The 16601-nt window shown below is 40.1% G+C and overlaps 1 protein-coding gene and 1 long non-coding RNA gene across 3 annotated transcripts in view; one reads left to right on the top strand and one right to left on the bottom strand.

The window, feature by feature from the left end:
• Positions 1-11155, bottom strand: part of ENOX1 (ecto-NOX disulfide-thiol exchanger 1) — a 257797-nt gene extending 246642 nt beyond the window's left edge. Inside the window, exon 1 of one of the 2 annotated variants that reach the window (XM_033234035.1) lies at positions 11009-11155. The gene's annotated coding sequence lies outside the window, so the exon portion shown is untranslated. The remainder of the gene's footprint in view (positions 1-11008) is intronic. The other variant, XM_033234031.1, reaches the window with a different exon arrangement.
• On the top strand, positions 4354-16001 carry LOC117096616. Its single transcript, XR_004442563.1, has 4 exons — positions 4354-4450; positions 11316-11359; positions 14959-14972; positions 15428-16001. It is a non-coding gene; the product is annotated as an uncharacterized LOC117096616 (long non-coding RNA).
• Positions 16002-16601: the final 600 nt, after the last annotated feature.

The raw sequence follows: 16601 nt of genomic DNA, 5'->3' as shown, positions 1-16601 counted from the left end.
AGTGTTTTAAGCGGACTGCAATAGCACCCCTTTTCAGTCTGCTGAAAACACAGGCCTTAACCTTCTTAAGAAAGAGTCTGCTAAAACATAGTCTGCCAGGCCTATCAATCACAGGGGCTGCAGATTTTGCTCTGAGCTGGGACCTGTTAGTCAGAAGCAAGGAGAGCAAGGAGAGCGGATCATTTTCTCTCAATAATTTAATCACACTGGTGTGAGTGGAGGTGAGGGCTGAGCTGCAGCCTTCATATTCTACTTCTTTCCCAGAGGGCAAAGGAAGGGTGGAAAAGCAAGGTCCCCTGGGTGGACCTGGAGAGAGAAAAAAGTTCTGGGACTTCCCTTGTCTTCAGCTGGGTTCTAGGAAAAGGCCAGGGGTGACAATGGCTCAAGTGAAGATGACCAGTAAATGGCTGGGAAGACCAAGAAGACAGACTGTGACCTGTTTCACAGTGCCTAACTAAACCAAAATTTCAAATTCTTAAGTTAGCTAGAAACATATTTCATTTATTCACATTTTAAAAATCAAGTTAATCATTCATACTGGCATTTAAAAAATGTGTGTAAGAGACGTACAAAAACTGAATTGTGTTCATTGTTCACCTTTCTTTGAGTCATCTACATACAGAGCCAAGTTGTAGGAGGGATGTATTCAGGAGGACAAGCCTTGGAGATTTCACTCTTTTATTATTCTCCGTATAAAAGAAGACGGTTGTTGGATCCATGTGCCACCCACACCTCTTCCCTGGGCATGTGGCCATGAGGCAGGGGGCAGGGGCTGCCCTAGGCTAAGGTGACGTGGGTTCTGGCTTCCAGTTCTGGGTCTGCCACTGACCTGCTATGTGAACTTGGGCTGGTCACAGCTTTCTCAAGTAAGAATGAGAAGCAAGAACTGTACTCTTTTCCTGGCTGTTTTCTGCTCCAGTGCTCTCTGATTCTATAGAACAATATTATGTTCTAGAGAAATGTTTTCTTCTTTCTGGGTCTTACACATTTCCTTTTTTAAAAATAGCCACTGTAATAACAACAATGTCCCATCTAGTGTTAAAACAGGGAACATGGTCCAGGACTGCAGAATGAGGAATGGCGCTCAGGTCTTTCCTGGCTTGGGGGCTCTGAATGGCTATTGAAGGGTATGGATGCTGCCCAGGTGGTTTTTGTTGGATCTCAATGACTCAACTTTATAAAAGAGGGCATTTTTTAAAAAGACTGTGTTTTACAACTTTTATGTGTGATGTACAACACCAGCACAATAGGACCGTTACCCAGGGTCCGTGCAACAATCTTTCCTATTATTTTTACTGGCAGCTATCACCAAAAGCCAAAGAGCCTCCTGGGGATGGAGGTCATCAGGCAGCCCCTTCCTGATGGGAGATAAGAAGAGATTCTGGGTGTGACGCAAGCAATTCAGCTAAGCTCTGGCTCCTCACTGAAATCATCACAGACATAAACCTGGGAGTTCAGCAGGGTTTAATCACTTCAGCCTTCCCTTTTCATTGCTTTCTTTCTGAAAGCTCCCATGAGGAAAACATCTCCAATCTGGGTAATAGCTAACCACACACTCTTAGAACTTTCCAGGTTCCACAGTAGTCTGTCCCCCCCTTCCTAAATTCCATCCAACAAGAAAGGAAACCAAGGGAGTAAACAAATGTAAATACTGAGACAATGCAGGCATCTTTGAAACAAATGATCATCTTCCTTCTTGTGTGTTTGTCCTGTGCCTTTTTTTTTCATTAAGTGCCAAGACAATTTAATTTGTCTACTGCAATAAAAATGGCCTCATTTTGGAATCTACCTCCTTTTCGGAACCCAGGTCAGTGAAATTTTGTGGAATGACTACAGCATGCCAGACACTGTCTTAATGATGTCTGGGCTGAGAGAACAAAATGAGCCTGGACTCAAATTCTCCATCACACTGTCACTTGCTCAGAGCTTTGTGGCCTAGATTACCAGAATTTTCAGTGGCAAGGATTTCCGTTTTTTTTTTTCTTCTAAACCTGAGTTTCTTGATGGTTGAGTACATCCCAGTGGCTCCTTATCTCCTAGAATGCTTAAATGCCTACTGGGCCTACGGCTTTAACTCACCCGCTTGTAACCTCCGTTGATCTCTCCTAACTGGCTGCCTCTTTATGCCCTCCATGGCTATTCTGCCTTCTGGGCTTACCTTCTAGTCAAATACTTGGAATTCTCCTGTTTATAAGCCCCATCTAACTTCTGCCAACCTTCAGCCATGGCTTGCCAGTTTAATCTATCTCTACTGTGATCCATATCCCCCAATCAGCTTGGTTCTCACATGCCTCAAATTGCCCCTAACTCCCTCATCCAACAATCCCATATTCCTATTTCACAGTCTTCATGCCCATCCTGGGAGCACAGTACTCTTGACTAAAGTTTAGAATGATAGTCTCCAGTCAGTCCTGTCCTACTAGTCAAACCCTAATCTCAATCCAGGTCTGGCAGCTGCGATAATCTTGAGTACAATATGAACTGGCAATCAGCAAGTGGGGTAGCTCAGACAGAACACTGGCAAATGACATTTGCCTTAGAGGGCCATGAGAACAGTGGCCTCTGATTAATACCAAAGAAAGAAAACATCCAGAATATTTCTTGAACACCTAGAGCAATGCCTAGTACACAACAGAAGCTCAAAAAATTGGCAAATTATAGAAAGATGTCTTTTAAATAACCTATTGCAAATGTTCAGAGACATGATTGCCTATTGTAAGCTTCTTCTGGATAAACTGTCTGATTCATGTGTATATACCAAGGGCCCAGTACAGTGCCTGACATATATAGTAGGTTTGATAAATATTTGTTGAACTGAAATGACTCTGCTGAGAAAAGCATGTCAATGTCACTTTGTGGAGTGTGGATGAGCAGGGTATCTTAGGATGTCTACACTAAAGGATCAGTTTGGTTGGGCCCCTAAATTTACATGCCAAGGTGTTCTTAAGGCACTATAGCATGGGAGTCTATCAGATGGACATGGACCACAACAGGAGAGGGGTAGGAACCCTGCAAGATAGTCTGTGCCCTGACTTACATTGCCCCTCTACTGGAATTCTCTGGACCTTTGGGTTTCATCCAGGATGCAGGAGATCTTTTTGACATCTTTTTTACTCATTCATATGCAAAAGGAGAAATCTGGGTCTGGCCAAGCATCTCCAATGCTGGAAACATACACAAGCATAAAACAGCCAGCTATAGCCCTTCTAATGGAGACCTTCATAGCTGCCATAACAGCTGATGGTGGTGTAAGGCTAGTGGTTTCGAATATATTTTGTATTTTGTTGAAGCTATCAGAAATGTAGAGAACACTGAGGTCAATCAAGAGTGTATGATTTTCCAAGTATATTAAAATGTGTTTGTGTTCCTTTCATACAAAATATAAAGCATTCATCTTTAAAATGTTCACAGCAATCAATGTCTTTAATTGAGCAGAAAAGCATACACAGATATAGAAAAGTTTAGTCCTAGCTGTGGCTCCTGACAATCATCTTCAGAGATAAATTTCCACAATGGATGTTTCAATTAAGACAGTAATATTTATTGAAAGGTAAACCATAAATGTATAGCCACTGGAAACATTATTGGACAGAAGTAATTTATGCTGCAGCTGGTGCACTGCATTTTCCCACTGCTTTGATTTTTATCAGCATTTGTCAATTAATCAACATGAACCTTGTAAAACATGTTCTCTTATTAGTTGGAACAGGCAATTGCTTGCAGACTTTGCAGGAGAGGTCTTTTAATAATTTGCTAATTGTGCAAAGACAGATTTAAATTAAAAATAAAAAGGTAAACTCTCATTACCACTGTACCTAAATAGGACTTTGTTTAAGCTTAGCCTTGCCAATTTAAATATCGTCAATGGTTTAATTTTTTAAAAAACTTCAAACGGCAAACAAAGATTAAGACGAAGATCAACTTAGCTCCAGGTTTTTAAAATTTAAGAGCATTTTTGTTTGCACCTTTGCCATTTCAAAGAGTTACTAGCCTTGAGGCTATAGTGGTAAGACAAATCGACTACATTTTATTGGCAGAAAAGTGAAGAGAAAAAAGAAAAAGCAAAAGAAACAGGAAATGCAGCAGCACAAAGAGCAATCCAGTGGTAAAGTTCTTTCCTCCTTCTTTTTCCCCTTTTTTACCTCACTCATTCTTCATTCCTCTAGATGAGATGTCACCTCCCTACTTTGACTGCTGGTTCATTTTCAGTCCAGTAAGTGAGAAAGAAGCTGAGTCAAGCCCCTCTTTGGGTAATCCATGCACCAGCACACTCGCCAACTCTCCTGGCAGCCAAGCAAGTACTTTAACTCCGAGCGGCATCACCACACAAGCATTCTGCAGCCATCTAAACGGACGCGACTGAGTTTAAAACGGGTAACATACCTTGGAGAGCAATTTCTACACTGGGGTCTGCAGGGCTGAATCGAGAAATCCGCACCATCTTAGAAGTGTCAGTGAAACTTAAATGAAATGGCATGCCTTAGGCATTTATAAGAGTAAGAATTCTGCACAGAGTTCACAGAGACAATGTTTGTTGAATGAAGATGGGCCTTGCCAGATACAGGGTAGGCAAAGTGCTTTGCTGCTGAGCTCCTTTTATGAGTTTAGAGGCCCAAGTCACTCTCTGCCTGCTCAAACTGGCTTATCAATCCGTTCCATTCCATTCTGTTCTCAGTTCTAAATAAGTCATTATTTCAGGCACATTTCCCTAAGCAGACGCAAACACTGTTTTCCAGTGTGAGACTCCCTTGGGCAAATTAGGTTTCTTGGAAAAGGGTCAAGGAGCGATCAAACAAAATCCCTCCTAGAAACAAGCGGTTTCAGGGGACACTGTGATTCATGCAGGCTACAAGTCACATTTTATCCACTGCTTCGGCAGTAATGTTCAATCTGACAGGGCCAGTTATGGGGAGCAAAATCCTGCTACCTGCAGTTTCTTTTTAAGGTAATAATAAATGGGTATATTTCTTATGGAAACAAAACTGATGATCATAAAACAATCAGTGGAAAGTTTCCTTTTCTAATATTTTGAATTAAAAGGTGTTAAACACATTTTAATTTCTTAATAAAACTGTAGTAAAATAACTTTCATAAGGCAAAAGTTCATATCTTCTATTCTCACAGTCTTACCTAACAAACATGAAATACTTCTAAAATAGATACTTATTTTTATTTTTATTTTTTGAGATGGATGAGATGGAGTCTCGCTCTGTCGCCTGGGCTGGAGTGCAGTGGCCAGATCTCAGCTCACTGCAAGCTCCGCCTCCCGGGTTTACGCCATTCTCCTGCCTCAGCCTCCCGAGTAGCTGGGACTACAGGCGCCCGCCACCTCGCCCGGCTAGTTTTTTGTATTTTTTAGTAGAGACGGGGTTTCACCGTGTTAGCCAGGATGGTCTCCATCTCCTGACCTCGTGATCCGCCGATCTCGGCCTCCCAAAGTGCTGGGATTACAGGCTTGAGCCACCGCGCCCGGCCGATACTTCTTAAAACTGTATTTTTTTTTGAGTCACAGAGAGAAAAGTCCCTTTTACGTTCTTTTAGTACTTGCTTTTATTAACCTCAGCTTCAGTCAGCTCACTTCCATATATCAAGATTCTTTCTACAACCGAAGAGACAACAGGTAAACGCAAATGTGGGAAGGGAAGCTGCTTGGTAACATAATAGCTGCTCCCTGGCAGGAGCTATTTCTATCTAAAGCATATATGCCATATTAAGAGGCCACAGTGAAAGATGAGAGGATAGAATGGCAGGTTTTCACTTGTTTTTGACATTTTAGAATACTGTAAATACGTTTGTTTCAATTCAAATGGTTCCATTACCTCGGAGGTAATGGAATCATTGTAATAGCAATGGAATCATTTGTAATAGCAAATGAGCAAAAATTGATCATTTATAATAGCAATTTTGGAAGTGTTCAAAGCTTGTGCTTAAGGAGTATTATTGGCATTCAACATAGTCATACGATATTAAGCAGATTTACAATCTTCTGTGTGGTTATCCCTGATCATCTTTATTTAAAAGTAAGTTCCAGCTGGTGAGGTAGCTTAGTATCCTCATGGATTTTGGCTTGTTGGCCATCCCCAGCCAGAAAATCGGGCTCTGCTGGACACCCTCACACCTCTCCAAATAAACCTTAAATTTGCAAGGTGAAGTAGGGGGTGGCAGATGGCAGGAAGAGTTCAACTAAGAAGCTTACAAGGGCAGTCTTTTCAGAAAATGTACCTGGGGTTTTGGTTTTATTCAGGTACGACCAGGCCAACAGATCAGGAGGTGACTGCTATTGAGAGGACAGTTTGTCACAGTTCCCAAGAAAAGCAGGCATGTCAGACCATACTGGGCCACCAGGGTCAGTAGGAGGCAGAGGAAATAAGGGGAAAATGTGGGCAAGGGCCTTTATTATAGTTTCCATGGAAAGAATGGGCAAGACAGAGTAAGCAGCTTAGGACAGCTAATTTGAGTGGTTTCAGCAGGCTCTGTGGTATAGGGGTGGTTCCTAGTCATGCAGTACCTGGCCCTGGAGTGATTCAGGGCAGGTAAATAGTGTTCTGGATTGCAGGAGCCTGATAAAAGGAAGCAGGTAGTGGCATGGACTCAGGATTGGTTGGCTTGAATATCAAAGGCGAGCTCACAGTCAAGATGTTTACTGTCTCTAGGAATCAACTGACCCTGGAAGGTTGAGCATCCCAAGTCCACAAGGCCCCAAGATGTCAAAGCATTGTAAAATACAGAAATTTTTTAAACAGCAACAACATGATTAATAGAAGCCTGTCTGAAACACTGCTATAAGAAACATGAAAACAGAGCTTTTCAAACTTCACTGTCCACAGGGATCACCCGGGTATTTTGTTAAACTGCAGATTCTGACTCATTAAATTAGGTAAAGGTTGAGACTTTGCATTTCTCATAAACTTCTTGGTGATGTTGGGACCACATTTTGAGTAGTTAGAAGGGAAAATATCACTAAAGGTCTTCTCTCTGGCTCATCTTCTGTCAGGAAAGGGGAAGGACCTTACATACTGAGTCCTACCTTGAACCAGACGCTGCAAGGCATTGAATATATATATTTGGTCTTGTTTTGCTTTAAGGGCAGCCTTTGCTAGTGGGAAAATTATCCCAATTTTATAGGTAAGGGAATGCAGGCTGGTTAAGTAACCTGCTCTAGGTCATTTAGTTAAAAGGTAGAAGACATAAATGTATCTGGCCTAAAAATCCAATTTCCCCCACCACAATGTAAGTACACATGGCACTGCTCTGATGGCAAATAAAAAGTCTGTTGGTAAAGGCTTCATAAAATATAAAGCCCATGAACTTGAATAGTGGCCCATTTACAACTTGACTTCTGGAAAGAAGAGAAATTCAGAATGGTATTGATTATCTCACAATTAGAAGTAAATGGTGTTTATTAATAAGTTATTATTTTATCATAGCCTTCACAAAACACTTTAAATGGGATTCCTTATAAAACCAGTGTTTTTATTTAAAAAAGATACATACATGTACATGGTAAGATATATACAATAAAAAGTGAGTCTTGCTCCTAGTCTCCTACTTCTACTGCTCACAGACAACTACTGTGAAGTTTGTATAGTCTTCCAGAACTGTTTCTATGCAAATCATAAGGGTTTCTCATATAAATTCATTCATTTGGTTATTCTAGGCACTTGGGGAAAAGCAGTAAATAAAACAGACAAAATCCCTTGTGTACATTATATTCCAGTGTGAAGATAGCATCACAAATAAACAAATAAGTGATCGATTATGTCAGATGGGGATCAATGCTAATGGAGAAAAAGGGGAGAGGGGACAAAATGTTTTCATGTACGAATTCAGTAGTTAAGGAAGGCCTCATTGGAAAGGTGACAGTTGAGTACAGACCTGAAGGAAGTAATCCTATTCCACACTTACTTTTTCCTTTAACAGTAGGTATTAAATGCTTCACCACAGCAGGGCTTACAGATCTTTCTTTCTTTTTTTTCTTCTTTTCTTTCTTTTCTTTTCTTTTCTTTTCTTTCTTTCCTTCCTTCCTTTCTTCTTTCTTCTCTTTCTTTCCTTCTTCCTCTTCTTTTTTTCTTTTCTTTCTTCCTCCCTCCCTCCCTTCCTTTCTTTCCTTCCCTTCCTTCCTTCTTTCTCTTCCTTCTTTTTCTTCCCTTTCCCTTCCTTCCTTCCTCCCTTCTCTCTTTCTCTTCCTTTCTCTCTCTCTCTCTCCTTCTTTCTTTTCTTTTTCTTTCTCTCTCTCTCTCTTTTAAATTATCCTTTAAGTTCTGGAATACACGTGCAGAACGTGCAGGTTTGTTACATAGGTATACACGTGCCATGGTGGTTTAGCTGCACCCATCAACCTATCATCTACATTAGGTATTTCTCCTAATGCTCTCCTTGCCCTCTACCCCCCAACAGGCCCCGGTGTGTGATGTTCCCCTCCCTGTGTCCATGTGTTCTAATTGTTGAGCTCCCACTTATGAGTGAGAACGTGCAGTGTTTGGTTTTCTGTTCTTGTGTTAGTTCACTGAGGATGATAGTTTCCGGCTTCATCCATGTCCCTGCAAAGAACATGAACTCATCCTTTTTTATGGCTGCATAGTATTCCATGGTGCATATATGCTACATTTTCTCTATCCAGTCTATCATTGTATCTATCTATTTATTTTGAGATGGAGTCTCTGTCACCCAGGATGGAGTGCAGTGGCATGATCTCGGCTCACTGCAACCTCTGTCTCCTGGGTTCAAGCCCTTTTCCTGCCTCAGCCTCCTGGGTAGCTGGGATTACAGGTGCCCACCACCACGACTGGCTAATTTTTGTATTTTCAGTAGAGATTGGGTTTCCCTGTGTTGACCAGGTTGGTCTCAAACTCCTGACCTCAAGTGATCCACCCACCTCATCCTCCCAAAGCGCTGGGATTACAGGCATGAACCACCACCCCAGCCTACCTTATTCTTTTTAAAATCTCCATTGCACTCTATTGTTTGCATGTGTCATAACATTGCTGGGCTTTGTTATTTCCATAGGCGGGTGTTTTAGATTAATCCTGTTACAGTCTGTTAGATGATCATTTGAATGGTTATAAAAGAGACTTGGGGCTTGTGGTATAAAGCCCGATTAAATAGAAGGAAACCTAAACTAAGCATGGGAAGCTATGAATGAAAGTCCTGGCTGTGCTACGCTTGCTATTATCATTGAGTATTTGTGGACTTCCTTTTTAATTTTCCTGTTCTGGCTTCATGACAGGGTTTCCATTTTCCTGCCATATCGTAGGCTGTGCTGTTGTCCACCAGGCCCAGGGTCATACGTAGGTGATTCTTCAGTTGGAGACCTAAGTGACATCAAGCTACCTGTAACCTTGCAGAGTCCAATAAAAACTTGCAACCTTTCCACATTCCCCACGAAGGAAGTATAAGCAAACTTTTAGGGCGCAGTTTACCCTCTGGGCTCTGTGCATGCTCTCCGTGCTTAGGAGGAAAGCACATGAGCTTCCTTAAAACAAAAACAAAAAGCCATACATTCCAGTGATGTTTACTTTTGCAGATAGAGATGTGTAGCACTGGGCCATATGACAGAGTGGACTTCACCTTTAATGGAAGATTAATTTATCCAATTGATTAATATCTGAGGCGATCCCTGGAATATGCCAGCACTCTGCCTGGCACTATAGGAGGAACAAATACCAGTGCAATATGGTTCTTGTCCTCTGGTGTTACAGGCAATACAGCGGGAATGAAAAGAAAGGGGAGAACACTATTATCCGGGGTCCCTCAAAGATCCCTCAGAGAGCTTTTAGAGCCAACATGTAAACAGGTAGGGAAGTGTGCAAGGGATGGAGGTGCTACAAGGGGACCTTGGTAAGGGATAAGTGTATGTGAGTGTGTGTGTGTGTTAGGAATATGTGTGAATGGAAAGTGAACAATAATTGCACTACAAGCAAAGGCCCAGATAAAGGAAAATATAGGTGTTGTACAGGAAACATGAAGTAGCCCTGTTTAGCTTAAAGAACGTGGGGAGTAGGTGTAGATGACAGGAAATGTTAGTTGGAGTAAGACTGGCAGAGGGTCCTGAGTCCTACTTTGCTATTAGATACGAGATAGATAAACAAGTTTTAAAAGATTAAAAAATTACCATCAGCTTCTTCCTCTTTTGTTTTTGCTTTATTTGGTGGTGGGGGGAAGCATTGTGCATGTTGGCTTTATAATTTCCACTTCTTATTCCAGTAATTTTCAAAAATCAGCTTAGCGTTTATTAAAGTAATATATGCCCATAGTTTAAAAAGGTGAATAGTAATATAAGGCCTATAATCAAAAAAGAATACTCCCTTCCCCCACTTTGCCTACCACTCCCCCTTCCTGCTTCTCAAGGGAAACTTTTTTTTGTTTGTTTTTTTTGCTTTTATTATGAAAGATGTTTATTTTCCAGATTATATAGGTAAGACGTTCGCTGCAACCAATTGTTCTTGGTTTGGTTAATCTACAGTCTTGTCCAGCACAGGAAAACTAGCACTGTCCAGCATCTGTAACTAGGGAGGTTGAATTTCACCATGGGAGAGGAAACCACTTTTAACTACGCTATCCCTATACTTAAGTACTGTGTGTATACTAATATTTATTAAGTTATCATTTTTAGAGATTATCTGCCTTACTGCTATGCAGAATAAGGAAAATTTAGCACTCTGATACTATCACATGCTCCCAATAGCAACTTGGGGTTAAACTGATATTCTAGTTTACCTTACTACGACCATGTAATATTGTTTACTACCAAGACAAGTAGTAAAAGAGAATGCGTTCGATGTTGTTCAACATCTTATTTTTCCTGGTGTTGTCTTTTATTTTGCTTACCTCTTTTGTGTATCTATAATTAACCGTTCATGAACTATCCAAAATAACTACAGAACTTATATTGAAACCATTTTTTTTTTACACAATTAGCCCACTGGTTAGTCTACTGGATCTCTTTTTCCCTGGAGGAGCCTCCCGTCCAGCCCCTCTGGTCTAGGGGTTTTCCAGGCCAGCTGCCCACCTGTTGTCCTGGGGCTTCTTTTAACACCATCTTGCGAAATCCCTGTGCCTCTCTCCTGTGTTGGAGCCCCCGTTTCCTGGATCCCATGGTTTCCTCTTTGTTGGTTTACATCCTCATTTTTGTAGAGCACATTCTCTAGTAGCTTCCTGAGAAAAGGTACATGGGAGGTGAATTTGTTGAGACCTTGTGTGTCTGAAAATGTCTTAATGCTACTCTCATACTTGTTTGTGAGTTAAACTTGTAACTGAATTTTAAGTAAAATGTAATTTTCCCTCAAAGTTTTAGGCTGTATTTCATTGTCTTCTAGCTTCCAGCCTTGCAGTCTCAGGCCACTACTGTTCTTTTTACCAGGTATGATCTTTTACATGTGACCTGTGTTACTCCTCTGGAAGGTTTTGGAATCTTCTCTATAATCCTGGTATTCTGAAGTCTCAGAGTAAAGAAGCCTAATGAGCTAATGAGAATCTTTTCTTACCCATCATTTTGGGCACTTTATAGTGTCTTAAAATCTGGAAAACAGCATTGTTCCATTTTGACAATTCTTCTTCTATTATTCTTTAGTACTTGTCTCTGAACCATTTTTTTCTTGTTTTCTTCTTCTGGCATGCCTATGGTAAAATGTGGAACCTCATGGATTAATCCACTACATTTCTCACCTCACCCCATCTCCATCTAATATGGTTTGGCTGTGTTCCCATCCAAATCTCATCTTAAATTGTAGCTCCATAATTTCCATGTGTTGTGGGAGGGACCCAGTGGGAGATATTGAATCATGGGGGTGGTTTCCCCATACTGTTCTCATGGGAGTGAATAAGTCTCATGAGATCTGACAGTTTTATAAGGGAAACCCCTTTGCTTGCTCTCATTCTCTCTTTGCCTGCCACCATGTAAGATGTGACTTTGTTCTTTCCTTGCTTTCTGCCATGATTATGAGGCCTCCCCAGCCTGTGAAACTGTGAGTCCATTAAACCCTTTTAAAAAATTATTAGTCTGGGTGTGTCTTTATCAGCAGCGTGAAAACGTTTGGACGATCTACTTTCTAGAAAGTTTCACTTCTATACCTCTGAATCATTTCATATTCTTCTATACGTTTAATTTCCAATACCTCCTTCTTATTTTCTAATTGTTCCTGTTCTACAGAATACTTTTTATTTTATATATACAACAGTGTCTCTCATCTTTCTGAAGTTACTATAGGTTTTTAAAAGCTTTTCATTTGCTTCCTGAAATATTTGTATCTTCTCTGAGCCCCTTTAGCCCCTTTCTCTGTTTTGATCTCTATATTTTATGTCAGTGGATATCCTCAAATATTGGGTGGCCCTTCATTACTCATTTATATTTAAGAAATATATATATTTATTTCATATATATATTATATATGAAACAAATAATTCATTTATATTTAAAAACGGTGGGTCCAGTTTCCAAGGGAAACCCTGAATGTAGACAGCATGTGCTTTTTCCTTGACTGGCATCCCTCTGAGGTAACAGAGTGGGGAATCTTACCATTTCAACAGGGACTCTGCCATCAGTCATTTTTTGGACTGAATTTCTGCAGATAAGAAACTCCAAACCCTTGCCTAAGGAGCCAGTCCCTCGCTGTAGGTTCCCTGGGAGCTATGTCAGGGAATAGCTGGGAGGTTTTCACCTGTTCTCTCTGTGGAGTTTCATCCTCTCTCCTGGGCCTAATCCCTGAGTCCAGAGTATCTCTGATTCAATGTAGCCTAAGACTATCCCTGATGCTTCACACAGGGATGGGGAATTGGTAGTGGCAATGTGAGCTAGGGAGGGCAGGGCCTAACTACTCCATATGCTATGATGCTCTGAAGCTCCTGGCAATTGATTCTCCTTTTTCCAGTCTCAATACTCCAAAGCCTCCGCAGCGACCCGTGCATGAATGTGAAGACTTCGCTCAATGCACCTCAGCTATTCCTCCTCCATCACTGCCGTCTTCCACAAATTGCCTGACATTTCACGTTCAGTAGCCTCTCCTCTGTTTGTTCTCTCTCATTTGCTTTGTGTCCCTGCTTTATGGTTTTTTTTTTTTTTTTTTTTTTTTTTGGAGACAGAGTCTCCCTCTGTCACCCAGGCTGGAGTGCAGTGGTGCGATCTCGGCTCACTGCAAGCTCCGCCTCCCAGCTTCCAGCCATTCTCCTGCCTCCGGAGTAGCTGGGACTACAGGTGCCCGCCACCACGGCCGGCTAAGTTTTTTGTATTTTTAGTAGAGACGGGGTTTCACCGTGTTAGCCAGGCTGGTCTTGATCTTCTGAACTTGTGATCCACCCGCCTCGGCCTCCCAAAGTGCTGGGATTACAGGCGTGAGTCACTGTGCCCGGCCGTTTTATTTATTTATTTATTTTTTATTATACTTTAAGTTCTAGGGTACATGTACACAACATGCAGGTTTGTTACACATGTATACATGTGCCATGTTGGTGTGCTGCACCCATTAACTCGTCATTTACATTAGGTATATCTCCTAATGCTATCCCTCCCCCTTCCCCTTTTTTAAAATTCCTTACTAATTTCAATGAGATTTATTTTTTATTTACTAATTTTAGTGAGATTTATTTTTTATTGTTTATTAATTTTAGTGCGAGTAATTTTAGTGAGATTTCTGGAACAGGAATATATGAAAGCATGTGTTCAATCTAATAAAACCAGAAGTTTCTAGTATTATACATTTTATTTTGTAGTTATATGTACTTACGTATCTTGTTTTGGTCTAGTTTGTTCGTCCAGAGAACTTTATGAGTTACCAGAAATCAACTACTAACAACCTCACAACTACTTTTAAGGAGGGTATTGACAAAATCATTTTACTTCTTTGTTATTTTTTAGGGATTATCAGGCAAAGTCAAGTTGACTTTCCATAAATTTTATCTTTATCCAGATAACAACATTTTGTTATCTTGGCTGCAGAAGTTTGGACAAATAATCAATTTGAGGTAGACGCACATCAATTTATCAAAAGAAGGAAGGAAGAATATAAGGAGGAGGGAAGAAAGGAGAAAGGGAGGGAGCAGGGAAGGAGAAAAAGGAAACAGACATAAAACATTTTAAAATAGAACAGCAGGAAGACTGGCCCAACTAAATACCTATACTAAGAAAAGCTATGTACATTCACTAAGTAAGAGGAGAAATTTCAGAAAATCATCTGGCTTTAAGATAATTCCAAACAATGATCACTGACTTGGAAGGCAGTTAAGGAATTTACGTCATTGAATGTTAATGGTCAAACTACATTTTATCATTCAACAAAATGTACACAAAATGCATATGAGAAGCAGTACAGCCTGCATCAAAACCTATCATATAATAAATTCTCACAATTACATGTCCAGATCAACTTTTAACTATATACTGACCCTTATCGCTCTGAATATATCTACTTTTTGGCTCAAGAATATATGCATATATGTATGTACCAAGGTATATATGTGTGTATTCCTCCCCTCATCTCCCAAAGCAATTTATGTCTGCTTGTAGGTAATCCTTTTACTTGAATGTATGTTTATTTTCCTGATTATATTTCTTATAAATTTGTCTACCTCAAATTATGTAGTCCTCTATCCTCTGTCATACTCAATTATGGACCAATAACTTTTTTTAAAAAGTTAACTATGTTGTCAACAACATCACTTCCAATGTAGCCATCATCATATCTTTGAGCTTAACAAGATGCTCAACTTTACAGTCAGACTGACCTTATTTTAAATCCCCCGCCTTCCATTTACTCAATAAACTCCCCAATAGGAAAATTGACATATTCTCTATTTTGCAGGATTTTATGAGAATTAAATCATACAATGCATATAAAGAACCTGGCATATTGTAGCTACTCAATTTTAAAAAAGCTATTCAAATCAGAATATGAGATGATATTGAAACCTTAAGCTGTTTAAAAGTACATCTTTTCCAAGTGACTAGTTTTTCATTTCCATTTTTAGGCATCACATCACTGGTAAGCTGGTCACCTGGAAGCAACGCATCAATTAGCCACTGAAAAGGGGTGTGCAGAGCTCTTATAGAGAATTAAGAAAATCATTATATTGATTATATTAAGAAAATCAATATATTGATATCTACTTTTATATAAGTAGGGGAAAGGGAGGACTGGACAAAAACAATAAAGGAAAGTATTTGGCCCAGAATCAGTTTCTTGACCCCTTTGGAATTCTATTTGTTTAACTACAAAATTAGGAGACTAGATGAAGTCCCTCCAAGTGTTCATGACAAAGAGTTCTGTGGTTAGATGATTTTGAAACATACCTCGATCATCTCATGCCTCCCCCTCCCCATTCTTGAAGCTCTGAAACACATATGAGCATATTCAAGGCATCAGTCCCATTTTGTTTTACCTTCCATTATACAAACTTACTTGACTACAGACTCTCCCCCTTTTTTCTTTTGTTTCAGGTAATATTTATTGACATACTTTGGAAAAGACTGGATGAATTGATCTGCAACTTCCCACTCTAACATATGTTTCTCTGAGTTTCTACAACTTCAGCTAAATGTTTTAAGGAAGAAAAGGAAAACAGAATATGTTATAATTTTTATTGATTGATGCTTTCTCCTATAGCAGCATACAAATTTTAGAATGGGAGAAAAATCTATTATGATTCAATGAAATGAGCTAGTTTTTAAGTATAGCTTAATATCTTGTCCCTATGTGGTACCATCAACATTTTAGACAGATGAACACCAAACCATTGACTGAATTGCTGCATAGTGGATTTGATTTGATTATAAAGACAGTTAAATGACCGGGGTACCTCTGGCAATTTTGGCAATCAATAAGTAACATGAATCAACTATGTAGTGGTCAGACTGGCTACCCAGTGATCAATCAAAACAGAAAATAACTGAGATAAGTTAATCCTTAGGTTGCAGGACTCTACCATGATATCAGCATAAAACTCAAATTGACATTCATGATGAAAAAAATTCTAATGCTATAGTTATATAACAAACTGCTAAAAGTATTTTTGTTAGCAAAACACTTTCATTTTTCTATCAATCTAACACTTATTTTTATCTGAAAGGAGGGTACTATGCTAAATGTCACTGGGACTAAAAGGACGTGTAGTAGGAAAAGGGCCAAAGATCCTACCAGAAAATGATCTTGGAGCCATAGGTTAGTTCTGTCAGTAATTTTCCATGTAGCTGTCAATAACGCTTCGGTTTCTCTTTGTAAAAATAACTATCCTCAGCTGGGTGCGGTGGCGCCCACCTATAATCCCAGCACTTTGAGAGGCCGAGATGGGCGGATCACGAAGTCAGGAGTCTGAGGCCAGCCTGACCAACACGGTGAAACCCCATCTCCACTAAGACTACAAAAAAATTAGCTGGGCGTGGTGGTGCACGCCTGTGGTTCCAGCTACTCAGGAGGCTGAGGCAGGAGAATCTCTTGAACCCAGGAGGCGGAGCTTGCAGTGAGCCGAGATCGCACCACTGCACTACAGCCTGGGCGACAGAGCGAGACTCCGTCTCAAAAAAACAAAAAATAAAAAACACCCAAAAACAACAACAAGAAAAAATGATCCTCATGGGGCTTATTGTTTAGTTAATTATATTTACAAGTTTGGGA

The sequence above is a fragment of the Trachypithecus francoisi genome, unplaced genomic scaffold, assembly GCF_009764315.1.
Source record: "Trachypithecus francoisi isolate TF-2019V2 unplaced genomic scaffold, Tfra_2.0 Contig01461, whole genome shotgun sequence".
NCBI classification, from domain to species: Eukaryota; Metazoa; Chordata; class Mammalia; order Primates; family Cercopithecidae; genus Trachypithecus; species Trachypithecus francoisi.
The sequence above is the reverse complement of the archived record's forward strand: the minus strand, read 5'-3'. Positions and strand labels throughout refer to the sequence as shown.